The sequence below is a fragment of the Solanum pennellii genome, chromosome 10 (assembly GCF_001406875.1).
Source record: "Solanum pennellii chromosome 10, SPENNV200".
Classification (NCBI taxonomy): domain Eukaryota; kingdom Viridiplantae; phylum Streptophyta; class Magnoliopsida; order Solanales; family Solanaceae; genus Solanum; species Solanum pennellii.
This window is the reverse complement of record NC_028646.1, coordinates 51794958-51808529: the sequence shown is the minus strand read 5'-3', so window position 1 is coordinate 51808529 and position 13572 is coordinate 51794958. Positions and strand designations below refer to the sequence as shown.

The window sequence follows — 13572 nt, the reverse complement described above, 5'->3', positions numbered from 1 at the left end:
AGGCTTGTTAATGAGGTAATAAAGCTTAAACTTTTTAATGATTTGGTAAGTTTGGTAGATTTGACCAAATAGTGTATCTACGAGATGACACGGTTAGAAATCACCTATGTGAGTGTGAAGTGGAAGCCGCTTCAAAGAGAATTTTATGTCAAAAGTCTATTCTCTATACACTCATGAAACCAGGATGTGTCCATGGCTAAAACGAACATAAACGTAAGAATCATAAACATTAAAGGGTTAATTGTGTGACATATGATTTTCTAGGTATACACCAATGTTCGACGGTTCAAAGATATCATATCTACCGATTGACCGAGTATATCCGACATATGTTCACTACGAAAAGTCCAAAGGGAAACCTACTTATCCAGATGCAATTAATTCTTGCTTGTAAAGTACACAATTGTCCGTTTCGTTGTCTTCGAGTCATTTCCCATTCATGCGGGGGATTGTTGGATTTTTAAAAAGGTGTGAATGGAAAATGAAGAGTTGCGTCTTAATATGAAGAGTTGTAACTTTTATGAAATGTTGCGACTTTTATGAAAAGTTGTGACTTTTATGAAAAGTTGTGACTTTTATGGAAAGTTGTGACTTTTATGAAAGGTGACGACCTTTCTGAAAGACTGTGACTTTTCAAAGGTTTGTGGCATTTCCGGTAAGGCACAATAAGAACATTTTCGCACTACCCTTTGTTTTCTATAAATTGAGGGATTTTCTCTCATTTTAAAAAGTATTAATGGACTTCTTCTTCAATTACTAAATCTAGTATTCTAAGTGTACTTTACTGTCGTTGAGTGGTTCGCTGAGATCGGAGTTTTGGTATCTATACTCTGGTGATTGAGATCATTTTACCCTGGGAGGTCATATTCCAAATCAAACATCGGATACTAGAGGGGAATAATTTCCTTAAGGGGACACTGTGAGTTTAGTGGACTTGATCTTTTTCCTATTAAAAATTTTCCAGATTCTGGTACGTGTTTTACAAATTTTAGATTTGTGAATTAATTTTAGATCTTCTATTCTTTTGTTCTTCACTGGTTCATTAAACGTGGTAACTTCGTGTTTCTGCAAAGTTTATTGGAATCACTAAGATTCTTTAGACACTTATTAACAACTATTCTTCTTTAAGAAAAATATTTCGTATATTTTATTTAATCTGTTTCTGATTCTAGTTTCGCTATTAGTTTTAATTTTCTAGTTGAGACAATATTCTTAAACTTTGTTGCCTTACAAAGATGTTCAAAGTTTTGTTCTAAGTATGTTTGGAAAAACAAGATGAACAACATCTACAAAAAACAAACAAAAAGATAAAAGCTCACAAAAGTTGGACATGAAAGTTCATTTGGCGGAATGTTAACACCAAGATGAAAATAATGCTCAAACAACAAACTCAACCTCCTTCTCCCTAAAGGAAACAAAAAGAATCATTAAACAAATTAAAGGAGGAGAAAAATTTATTAGAAGTGACAGCCTTTAGAGAAAAAGAACCCTTTTTCCAGCTTATAATTCTCCATTAGCACTTAGACATCGCAGATACTTCATAGCGAGTAGTACAAATCTTAATAAGATTTTCTTTTGTCAGGTAAAATCTCCATGGTCAGCAATGTAATGTGCTACTTTAGTGAATTATGAGAAACAAGGGGAAATGGACAAGCAATCAACTAAAGTTACACTGCACATATGTTGATGTCTTAAGTGGTTGCAGTTGTTTTGTTATGCTGCAAAAGTGGCCATACATATTGGATAAGCAAAGTAATCACAAGTGTCATTCATCATAGCCACATTATATATTGATGTCAAGTGAGATGAAAAAAAATGAATAGGGTTATTCGGGTTAGTTAGGATTAAATCGTGTCATTCATATCTGTGTCACAGATGGGAGAACCAGAGAAATACTTCTGCAACCCTTAAGCACTGAAATTTATGGCGTCTTTTCTTTTTCATTTTTATAGAAAATAAAATTCTTTAAATAATAAAAGATGTTAGAAGAGGCGCAAAGAGAAATAAAGCACCAACTGTACATACAAGCAAAGTAGTAGTAGCAACTTAACAAAAATTTAAAACATTTCTTCGATATTTTCATAGTAATTAAAACTGAACAAAAAGGTCTTGTACACAAGAAAAAAACAATACTCATAAGCTTATTCTTATTCAATAGAGAGTATTTCCATATTCATAGAAGAAAAACAAAGTAACAAATATCAAAGAGTACTCTGATTGCCTCATAGATAGACCTGTATGGGAATTAAAGTAAATTTCTGAGCTAAAACTCAACAACATCATACAAAAATATAATCAAAAAAATGAGGTTTGGGGAGGGTAGGGTATATAAAGACCCTATCCCTAAGGTATAGAGACTGTTTTCGATAATAACCTAGGCTTGAAAAAACATTCGATGCAAAATTCCAAATATGTCAAGAAGATACAATATCAATCTGAGGCGTCTGGCCAACCTAAATACTATAATCATAAGATAAGTTGCCTCATTATATTCAATTTCAAATAGTCACGATCATTACTTTCATTACACATTTTGGTTATGTTGTTAATTTAAAAGACAGTATGCTTGAGGCAGATGTATGCATAGATGTTGTAAGTATCTATCATCGGCAGGTGTAATAGTTCCTTTCTCATAGACGCACATTTTAGTATTTGAGAGAAAGAGAGCTCAATAAATCATTATTCTTAATGATAGTGTGTATTTTATTTTAGGAGAATCAAGTAGAAGAAGAGATATGATGTGCAAGTTAAAATGAATAGTTTAATTGTCTAGTTATTGAAAAGTAACACTACAACCAGATAGTCAAAACGGAGTATTTTAAATTGTGTCCAAGATAAAAAAAAAAAGAACATAAACAATTTTTTTCCGATAGGATATATTCCATATCATTATATCATTGTAAAAACAACTACAGATTGTTTTTTTACATTATAAGAAAAGAGAAATCAAACGATTAACTCTAACAATAAAAATCATGTCAATAAGAAGTTTTTGCTAAAAGGTTCATATGTATAAACTACCGACCTGATTAGACCACATTGAGAAGGTCATTTGCTACATAAATTATAGTCTTCAAAATCACAAGTTTCATCCGGCATTGGAGGATCTCAATCCCTGAAAAAATAATGAAATGTCACAAATAACTTTTTGAAGACTTTCTGAAAAACATTTGATAATGTTCTATAATATTCCATAACTTTATGAGATGTAACATTGATTATTGTTGGAACATAGAAAAAAGAACTTGCGGAACTCAATAGCCCTCACCTATTGTATGACATAGTAAGAAAATTGCATAACTGCATGTTGCTTGCTCAAACAAAATATACAACCTAGTCTTTCCCGTTTCATTTTAATAAAATTCTGAAATTACACAGAAAATGTCTTATTTTCTCAAAAGTGATCACTGCTTCGACTTGAATGACCATGTAATTGTGCCACAAAGATGCAGATCAGCTGGAGCAAGTGAACCAGGTCAGTAAAATCATAGCGATGTTGAACTACAACAACATGAACACCAATAAGGGGGACAGCGGGTAGGAGAAATGGAGGTTTGGGCTCTAGAAGGGTTTGGGGTTGCTCATATTTTACAAGTACAAAGTATTTGACTCGAAGAGGCAAGATTGCAAAATTAGACGGTACACATATTCACAAACAACTTGTTATTGACAACAAATACAAAGGTAGATTCTTGTCTATCAACATTTTTGTATCAAGATCAAGTCTTTTACCATATTTCAGTTAAAAAAAAAAACTATCATCTCACCAACGAATTATTAATATAAAACTAAAAGTAATGAAAAGATAAGAACCCAAAAGGAAGCTCTCAAGAAAAATAAAAGAAAGGTTGCCAAAGAAATAGCGACACATCCCTTACTAAGAAAACAAAGCAAAGAAATAAGGTGTCCATTTTTCCGCTGCTTAGTAGCTACAAACTGAAAAGTCACTGCTACATATAAATGTTGTCCTATGATTTCTGCCAAACTTAAATGGTGGACTCTTACACACTCATATAGTCAAAGCTCTATAAAGTTCATTCATCACCTCTATATAACGATAAGAAAAGTATAACAGAATGGGTCAGAAAGTATATCCAATTGTCTAAATACATAAATTATCAGTTTTTAATGTGCAATATTATAGAAAAAAATAATCATCTGTCGAATTAGCACACTTATAATCACCTCCAGTGTTCATGCATTTAACATTAGTTAGACAACTTCATATAAACAATCAGCTATAGTGAGGCGTCATGTATTCGCCTTAAGACCATCTGTGGAATTTCATACGTTGAAAACTGGTGTACATCAGGGACACCAAACAACTGCTGGTGTAATAAAATATCACCAACTCAAAACAAACGTAAATTATAATAATTGAAAATCTATAGAAAAAAAAATATTTACGAAAAGTTCATGACAATTAAAAACATATCATGTTTCAGCGAACGCAAGAATATCTAAAAAGTCGCATATTAGCGAAAAATTTAAGTTGTTAAGCAATAAAAATGTATCTCACACTCGGAGGAGCTGTGCGGATATACAAAGATTGATGTTGGCTACTTGGCTATGAGAACTCAATGTACTGTGTACACTAAGTAAAAATTCAATAAATAAAACATATATAAGAAATCAAATACTCAAATGTCAAATGTCAAATCTCAACTCAGAACTCCAAGGATACATACTAATTAGATAAGAAGTCACATTGTGAGTCCAATAGAAAAAAGGTAATAAACAGAAATATAAAGAATATTTTATCTAAGAGGAATTGGTATTAAAAATTTCTAAGTAAAATATAAGAAGGGAGGGGAAAACATGCTACAAAAAGACATAGCAGCAGAATGAAGAAATGGAGATATCCTTCACATTAGAGGCAATTCCATTTGCGTTTGGAGCTATCTTATTATATTTTTTTTGTTTTCTCCAATGGTCACTGGGTTCGTCTCAGAAGTAGCAGTTGCCGCTGAAGGTTGTATACAGTATAGGTCTAGTGTTGCCACTCTTAGCCTTCGTCTCTTAGGTTAGAGAGTAAAGAAGAGGAATTAGAGAGGAAGAAAGGAGAAGAATGATCAAGAAGAGTACAGAAGTGAAGATGTGATATAAAGACAAAAATATCCTTAATTTACATTTAAATAACTAAATAGTGTAAATTTGTTCAACTTTTGGTGCGAAAGGTACCATATGTTTAAGTTGTGGTCGATNACTTACTCCCATACAGTGTTTTCTTGACCGTTCATCATGATTAACTATCTAAAACTCATTTAATCATAATGATATCTTTCCTACCACAAATAATAACCTTGAATTCATAATTCAAATTCAAGGTAGAGCTAAGAGTTAAGTTTTGAGAGTTCTTTCGAATCTTTTTTAAAAAGCCCCTTTGAGTCTTTTGAGGAGTCTTCTTTAATTTCTAATAACTTGTTTCAAGCATCGAGTAATGTATTCATGAGTCTACTTTATCATCGAGATCCTTTATATCATGAATCATAACTCTTTAATTCATATTTCAAATTCAAGAAAGAGCTAAGAGTAAAATTCAAGAAAGTCTTTGAGTTCAATTGTGAATTCTTTGAGATCAACTATTGATGTGGCCTAAGTTTTGATGAAGTAAGTATGAAAATGAGAAAAATCATATACATGAATTCCATATTGTTATTTAGACCCTCAAGTCGAGTCGTTCATGCCCATAAATTTGGCATGAACTTCATAAGTTGAGTATCTTTGAGAGGATTAGTATCTTCAAGGTCTAAGTCTTAAGTATTGAGTACCTAATCATTGAGGGATTATATTCCTAATAATCATGGGGCTACTAAATGTTACCCACAGAGGTCCTTGAGTTGAGAAATGCATGCCTATACACTACGACAAATTCGATTATCAAAAACAAATAATTTCGTCATTTATAAATCATATTTTGTCACGAAAAAATTGGTGAGACGAAAAATAATTCGTCACAAAAAGTATACGAAGACGATTTAGTGCTTCGTCGCTAAAAATATTATGTTAACTAAAAAAAGAAAAATCGTCCCCAAATGCTTAAACAGTTGTGACAAATTTATTTGTCGTAAAAAGTATGCATTTTTTTTAGTTAATAGTATGTTTTGTCACTACAAAGGTTATTACTACCGACAAAATTATATTGTCGCTAGTTATTTTATTTCAACCAGTGACAAAATCAATTTTCTCTATAGTTAAATGTATTTCGTAGTTGAAGAAAATCAAATCTTGTTTCTAATGACTATATTGTATATACAAAAAATTATTTTTCTCTTTAATATATTAGGGATAAATTTATTATTACAAAAAAAGTTTATTTTTCTATGACATAATATATATATATAAAAATAATAAAATAACCATCAAAGAATATAGTGTATCAACATTAAGTGATATTGCTTCTCTCTTAACCAAATATCATGATTTTGAGTTTTGGATATGAAAAAAAACTTAATAGGGAGCGTTATATCCGAATAAGCCTTATTTCGACGCAAAGTATAATTAATCGACTTTCCGTATGAATATTGCATAATTATTAAAATTACTATTAGGAATTTGCTAATTTTGTCATCTCTTTCTAAATAGTAACCAACTTAAATTTATTTACTTCTCTAACCAATGTATTGATTTCATGGATTTCGATTCTTAACTTCTTATTTGAAACAAAAGAATAGCAATATTTCGTTAATTTTAAAATATAAAATATTTTATCATCAAAATATTCTTATTATTAATGTACGTAAATTGAACAGGAAAAATACTATTATTTCTCTTCAATATTTAATTCGCAAAATTTTAAAACTCTAACCAAAGAACTATTATTAGAAATTTAGTAAGACTCTTAGTTTACTTTTGTTTCATTTAGTTTATTTATCTATCTATTTTTTTATTATTTTTTGTTTTAATGCTCCCTAATTAAAATATTTTTACCGTCATCTGATACATTTTAAATCATATTTATTTTAGTGCAAAAAAAAATGTGTTAATGAAACATAATAAAATAATAAGTACTCTTCTAAAACAATGGGTCACATAATTTTAGATAGACACATAGTCATCATAATTATAATTTTATATTACCCTCAAAAATGAGATTATTTATAATTGTCATTGATCGTCCCTCATTTCACTCTTATATATAGTAACTAGATAAGTATACTCGTGCTAAACACGGGCCCAACATCATAGTCTACATGTTTTAGCTCACACGAACAAGATAAATCTACGTTTGATTTAGAGAGAATAAAATGACTACAACAAATGTGAAAATATAATCATATTGAAATAACAACAATAAACATACAGAGAGAAAAAAAGGAAATAAAATTATTTCATTCAACATCTTTAACTATAATGATGGGATTTTCAACCACTACATGATCTTGCTCAACTCTAGATTTAAATTGACTCTACAGGATCTAAATAACCAACAAATCAGATACAAAAATTCATTTTGAAGAATTTCGCATACGCGTTTCCGACTTAACAATATCACACTTATTATCATGGTGGTTGTTGAACTTAAAGATATATTAATTTGACATATCCAATACCAAACCTTCAATGAAGAAAAAGATCATGTAGTATGTCAGCTTTGAGAGCGTAAAACCTTGCAATATTACTTTGTAAAAGAAGGTAGGGTTTTAGTTTTTAAATCATATTTTGTCATAGTAGAAATCTAAGTTGTACCCATATGATGTCGTTGATCAATATACACATTATTAGAATTTAGGGGAAAGAATCCATCTCACAATCATTGATATTTCAAGAAAAAATAACCTTCTAAAATAATTTGTAGAAGTAATTTCGAAAGAATTTTTTTTATTAACATGATGATTGTTATTTAACTCAAACCAATAGCCCCCTAAAAAGGCAACAACCGTGACAAATAGATATAAAAATTACATAGCATAGCAATAATTAATAACAAAAATAATTTATTAACTCTATCGAACCTTTGTGATCCTTGAAGAATGACACAACTCTTTCTAAGAGCTACCAATCCAAGTCCTTCCATCTGCATATATCACATGAACATTTTAATAATTATAATAGGCATAAGAGATAAACATAAGAAATTGAAGGATCAAATATAGACAAATCAAATCTCCCTTAATTGAAGCATATGCTTCAGGGGAAAACTTCCAAAAAGCGACCATAACTTTTGTATGATGGAAAAGGTTTACGACTTTACGACTTCATATAGTATAATTTTTATATTACCACAAAAGAAAAGTGAAGAGCAGATCATGTAGTTCTCATCTGTTAGTGAAAGGTTTAGTGATCAATTTTGTTCTTAATTGATAATCATTTCACGATTCAAAATGACTTATGGATACAAATCACACAATCGAGAATAACCATATATTGAATATTTACCATCACAGTGGCACAAGAGGTAAGCTATAGCTACAAGGGAAGCAATAAATTCGACATCAAATTACAACATTTTTTTATTATGTGACATTATTTTTAACTTAATTGGAGAACCGAAGAATGAAAATCTCCAAGAAAACAGTTTTAATAATTCATATGAAAACATAAATGAAATATCGAAACAGGAAAGGAGTAGCGAGTAGCAATAGAAGACAGACTCTTGGAACATTTTCCTAACAACATGATCTTGTTGACTCTTTCGTCAAATATATTTTATGACCAAAATATTTTCAAGATAATAGATTTATCACTGTTGTTCTTCACTTAAATGTAAAATATGATCTAACAATCAGTTTCAAACTTGTGATACAGCTAGCACATCTTTGTGTTCCACATAGCACAACATTTACTGAAACATGAGGATTCTCTTGGCGTTCACCAACCGCTTATTAAAACTTTTAACATTCATAGATACTCTTTTTATGACTCAGCTAATTCAATGAAGGACAAACAGTCCCTTGGTCCCAAATAACAAAGTTAACTTCTACTCTTAAAGGTCAAGAAAAACACTGGCAGATATTAGACAGTAATATATTCAGGTCACATGGTAAGACATTCTCCTACCTGCCAATTGTTTTTGAAAACATAAGGTACAGTAGATATCGTGCTTATTCCACACAACTTAAACTGGCCATTTATAATTGTGTTGGACAATTGTTTTTGAGAAAAAAAAATACTACGCCACATCTTTTAGTTATGTTTTCCAATTCGATATTTAGCTTTTACTTCCTTTAATCTTATTCTTTTTTCTTCCCAAGAGTCAAAACAGTGGACAATAGAGCCATTTGGAATTGATTGAAATGGTACTTTTCAAATGTTCAACTTCTATTTCTCATATAGAACTTCATCTACGATATTTAAACAATTGTTTATAGCCTAAATAGCCTAAACTGTAAATGGACCTCATGAAATTGCGATATCTAAATAGTGATTGGGCAGGAGTCACCTCTAAATCTTAGTTGCAAGTGTGATGACTTCTATAGAAGTTCATATGATATTCCAGTAATTCAAATCCAAAAGTAGAGTCACAGGTTTCAATCCTCAAAGTTTCACAAGAATATAGTTTTAAGTCATCATCCTAATGAAAATGTGAATATATAAAACAAATATTATAAGAGGAATAAAGAAAAAAATTGTAAGTAAAAGGAACAAGGAAAAAAAGTACCTTGCTATTGTTTTTCAGAAAATATGAGAGAATACACCTGGATCCAATTTTATATACTTCTCAATCATAAAAGATCACAAGTTTTAAGTGTTCGTTGAATCGACAACGCCAACAGAGAGAGCAAAAATCAACGGTTAAGAGAAGCTGAAAATTGCAAGGGAACTATATGTGATGTATATATTATCTGTTTTCAACGGAATGGTCAGAAAGAAAAAGTTAGTATGAAACTTCCTGTCAACAATGACACTAAAAATAACAAGGAAATCATACCAAATCTACAAAGGAATTTTCTTCAAGCCAAAAAAAATTTTCCATCTCTTCATAGGTAGAGAAATTTCATCATGGAACAACAACACTAAAGCAAATTCAACAGTTAAATAGAAAAATGAAAATTATAAGAAATATAAGTATAGATAGAGTTAAAAATATTCTTCGAAGAATAAGAAAAATTGAAGGGGTAGGGGAAGGGAAAATGTGAAGGGATTAAAATGTGGAAAATCAAATCGTCACCAACAAGGCAGAGCTCAGATAGTCAACAAAAACCAACTGAGCTACTAAGCTACAAACTGAAGGGCTATTCTGCTTCAGCAAGAGCCGATATCTCTTCCTTGAAGAAGAAATGTTTTAAGGTCACGTGAGTGCGCAAGGTTAAAAGAAATTCAATGAATGAGGAAAGATTTATTGCCCTTTGATTCACTTACTATGCGACTCACATTAACATACAAATTGGTAGTAAAATTGAGAATATACCCAGTTTGAGCGCAAAGTAATCTTTCAATTGGAGCTTTTATTTAGAAAAATAATGGTCAAGCGAGTTACTACCTACATTATTTGTCAGACCTCTCCAATTCATTATACTTATTTGGCAACTACCAAGATAGATGAAGCTCAAATGAAACTTTTAAGAACATAACAATCTTCGCCAGATCGACAGTTTCTTCTTGAGAATCACTATATTATTAGCCAAGAATTAATATAGGTTATGTATTCTTCTCAGGAACGATAACTTATTTCTCAATTAAGCACACAAAATAAGAGGGCATCAAAATTTTACTTTTTGAAACAATCTTCTTTATTAAATTTATTGACTTAAAAATAAATAGCAATAGATGAAAACATGAAAAAAACGTATATCACACCACTTAAGTACAAAAAGACTTGTACAATTACCAAATGAAGCTTGACTAGTGCAGTTGATTTAGCTCGTAACCCATAAGCTTTGCACCATCATCACAGAAGAAGAGATTTGAAGATGATGAATGAGCAATTTGTCTTTTAGGCCTTAGCAATTGTATATTATATATGCAAGTAGAGGAAAGAGATCTAGAAGGATCTGGAACGGAAAGCAATAGAAAGCTTAATTTGCCAAAATATCAATCATTCATAATTACCATTTTACCCTTACATAATAGTATAACTGCTAATTTGCCATTGATCGTCCCGCCTTTCACTTTCTCTCTCTCTCTCAATATATGTATATATATATATATACTTTTCATCTATTTTTTAGACCATAAATATATTTACGGTGTCAGCCTTGCCTCTAGACATTTATATTATGGTGAGTCTCGTCTAGGGTACAAAATCGAACTAAAAATCAAATTGAATCACAAACTGAGTAAAATTAAAAAAAAATATTTAGTAGTTTGGTAATGAAAAAAAAAACCGACTTTATTTTAGCTGGTTTAGTTTCAATTAAAAAAATAATCCGAGATTAAACTAACCCGACATTATTTATGTAATTTTAAAATTTTATTTTATACATAAAAATATTTTCTTTGGTATCATTTTAAAATGTTTCTTATATATTTCATAGTTTTTATATTTTAATATATTATTTCAAGTTTAAAATTTAGAATTCCGAATGATCCAATAAAGATTATAGTTTTTAGATGTTAATAATTATAATAAAACTTAAATCAAAATCAAATTAATATTAATGTAAAAAGAAAATCAATTCAACACTAAGAATGACAATAATATTGAATATTTGTTCTTTCGTTTTACATTGTGTGTAGACAATTAAAATACATAATCTGATTTTAATTTTCCTTAATATTTAGTAATCTAACTAATACTTATAAACTTATTTAAGCATGATTTCGTACATTTAAATTATGATTATTTTCATTATGACTTTACAATATTTATTTTACATGATGATTTCATTATTATTTTTTATTAAATATTTTTGTGTCATCAATACTCTTCTCATATTTTGGGTTATTTTTTTAATTGTATATTGATTGGACTAAAGAAATATTTGGAGCATAAGTTAATTATATGTTTGTATGCAAACTTTACCGAAAAAATCTGAAGTTTATTAGTTTGTTTTGATTTGTAAATTTAAAAATTTGATACAATGATTTGATTTGGTATTTGAAAAATTCAAACCAACCCGAGATTGAAAAATTTTAAAAAATCAAATTTTATTAATTTAGTTTAATTTATAAATTTTACACGTATACTTTAATTTAATATTTAAAAAATCCGAACGGACCCAGTTATATATGCCCCTAGTTTCATCCTATCAACAACTGATCTTACCTAACATATTGTTGTCGAAGTGGTGTATGTATATGAGTTTATTTGGCTTGTATTAGTTGATGACCAATCAGGAGACCAAATCCTTTTATTGTACTAGTAATTAGCGTGCGATGGAAGAAAAATCACTATTTTTTCGCATAAAATTTCTCAAAATTCTTATAACTCATTAATACAAATTAGAGTATTCACAAATGATTAAATTTTAGTTCCACCCATTAGGAGCGTATAAAATCGAACCGATTATTGAACCAAATCGTAAATCGAGTCAATCCGAGAAAATTTTTTTGGTTTGACTTAGTTTGGTGTTGAAAGAAAATCCAGACTATATTTGAGGTGGTTTGGTTTTAACTAAAAAGAAAACCTCGAGATCAAACCAACCCGACATTATATATATAATTTAACATTTTATTTTATACATAAACATATTTACTTTGATATAATTTTTAAATATTTCTTATACTTTTTCATAATTTTTTTTATTTTAATATATTATTTCAAATTTGAAACTTAGAATTTTTGAATGGTTCCATAGAGATTATAGTCCACAAATGTTGGTAATTATAATAAAACTTAAATCAAAATCAAATTAATATTAATGCAAAAAGAAAATCAATTTAACCCTAAGAATGAGAATAATATTGAATATTTTTTCTTTGTTTTTACATTGTTTTGACAATTAAAATACATAATCTAATTTTAATTTCATTTAATATTTAGTCATGTAACTTATATTTATTAAAACTTATTTTAAACATAATTTAGTACCTTTAAATTATGATCATTTTCTTATGACTTGTTCATTTGCAATTTTTGTTTTACGTGATTTCATCATTATTATATTTTTTTTTGAAAATTTTATTGTCATTAATCATATCATTATTTGTATTATATTCTTAAGAAACACCTAAGATAGTCATATTTTGATAGGACTGAAGAAATATTTGAAGTACAAGTAAATTATATATTTGTATAAAAATACTTAAGCGAAAAAATCCGAAAACTCGAAAACCCCCCAAAAAATCCAAAAAAACCCGAGGTTGAAAAACCTGAGTTTTATTGATTTGGTTTGGTTTTGATTTTGGTTTATAGATTCATAAATCCAACACAAATAATTTGATTTGATATTTGAAAAATACGAACCAACCAATTATGTACACCTCTACCACCCACCTTGTAATACCTCTATTGCATGATACAAAACAATAACCTATTGTCCACCTGTAGACAATATTGCAACAATCGATTTTATTATTTCAAGTGCGAGTGTTACAATATCTATAATTCCTCTGAATTCGCCTTTTCAAATATAAATTCAAGGGCTTTAAAGCTTGTTCTTGAATCTATGATGAACTTGAACTTGAACTTTATCTTGATCTTGACTTTTATTTGAATTCAAGGGCTTCGAGCTTGTTCTTGAATTCGGT

The 13572-nt window shown here is 29.4% G+C and overlaps 1 long non-coding RNA gene across 1 annotated transcript; it reads right to left on the bottom strand.

The window, feature by feature from the left end:
• Positions 1-7801: 7801 nt before the first annotated feature.
• LOC107032188 lies at positions 7802-10948 on the bottom strand. Its single transcript, XR_003574889.1, has 3 exons — positions 10772-10948; positions 9602-9785; positions 7802-8017 (listed from the first exon to the last, which is right to left on the bottom strand). It is a non-coding gene; the product is annotated as an uncharacterized LOC107032188 (long non-coding RNA).
• Between the last annotated feature and the right edge of the window lie 2624 nt (positions 10949-13572).